The sequence below is a fragment of the Homalodisca vitripennis genome, chromosome X, assembly GCF_021130785.1.
Source record: "Homalodisca vitripennis isolate AUS2020 chromosome X, UT_GWSS_2.1, whole genome shotgun sequence".
Classification (NCBI taxonomy): Eukaryota; Metazoa; Arthropoda; class Insecta; order Hemiptera; family Cicadellidae; genus Homalodisca; species Homalodisca vitripennis.
Window position 1 is genome coordinate 29,732,727 of NC_060215.1, and position 1,700 is coordinate 29,734,426.

A 1,700-nucleotide genomic window follows, 5' to 3' on the forward strand; every position below is an offset into this window, starting at 1 on the left:
TAGTTAGTAGCATTGTTATACCAGTTCGTTTTTATAGCTCTTTAGTGTAATTTTTATTGTTGAATTGTACTAGTTACTGTATTTGTTGATTATTGCCCTACTATACTTTCGTAAATAGTTATTGCACCTTGCCGATATTGCAGTTATTTTCAAAATGTGTTTTTTCTATGTAGATATTATTGTTATTTATTACTTAATATATTTATTTTGTATATAAACTGTATATTTTAGATATTAATGGCATGTACTGGTTGCATGTTGTTGGTTGTTTGTATTAATTTGTTTTATGGTAAATGAATCTATACAGACTGCTCGTGTATGAACTAGTCATAATGAATCCAAATGTATTGCATGTCTGTCAGTTGTTTATTTATGCCTAGTAAGCTTATTGTGTTTAGCATATTGTATTTGGCATATTGTAATTGTTTGCATGTAGCCTACATAATTTTCTTGGCTTCTCTCCTGTTGCATGAGTATGTTTCACTTAAGATGAAGTTTTGTTTTTGTTTTGATTGTATATATTGCCATCTTGTGGAACATGATCTATTATTATATTACTTGTAAAAATGGTGACAACCGTGTATAAATAAATAAAATAAATAAATAAATAAATAAATAAATAAATAAATCTCTCGCTCTGGGAGCATTCCCCTCAGAATAGCGTGTCCCAGCCTCTGTCCCAGCATATTCAGCACATTCCTGCGGGTTTACTGTGACTTAACTGCGCAGCTGCTGCCGGACGTCATACCAACAGTGAGGGTAAAGAAATATTGTAGTCCAATTATGTGTACTCCCCAACTACTCTGACGGAGATTAAGTAGTAATACCACTGTGTTTACAAACTTAACTAAATTAAGTTATAGGCCTACCGTTGAGAATAAAAGTGCGATGTTCAATACATCAGGCGATTAAAGATAATTCTATATCGATTTACTCATTGTAACCAATAACCACTTTTGCCACGGCAACCTATTTATTTATTTATTCTCCCAACGATGTCAACAGTTTTATATAGAACCAAATATGTAATCTATGCTACTTGTGTGCATCTTTAACTAACAAAAATAACAGTAAGTGACTAACAATTATAATAATTTAAAGATATAGCAAGTAATAATAATATTAATAAAAGTATCACAGTAATACAAATGTTGATGATGATAATAACAATGTTCCAACAATAACAAATCATAGGAATTGCCCATTAGAGAAACAAGAAAAATAAATAATATAACACTACAGAGACATATAATTTACTTTACCATGTGTACAATACTGGTGAAGAAGTATAGAAAGGGAATGACAATGTGGAACTAAATACATAGTAGCTTTATCTGTTACTTAAAAATCTTTTCAGCCCTCGTATGACTTAGACCTACTTTGTGTCTAAAGCACCATACAGTACAACTATTTTCTGAATGAAATTCAAAATTAACCACCATATAACGTTTTTTTTTGTTTATATAGTACTATGCGTTTGTAGTTATACAACAAACGCATAGCAGTGACATGTTTGTATTTTGTCGTTGTTTATAGCTTAGTATGGAAATCTGTGTTTATTTTGGTTTGTTGTTGGAAATTGCGAGTAACTTTAAGCTCACATCTATTAAAGCAATTACATGCAATGAACCTCGGAGCTTTATGACATCATCAAATCCCTCTTTGTATGAGTAAACTAAAGCTAAGCTGTTTTTTGAGTT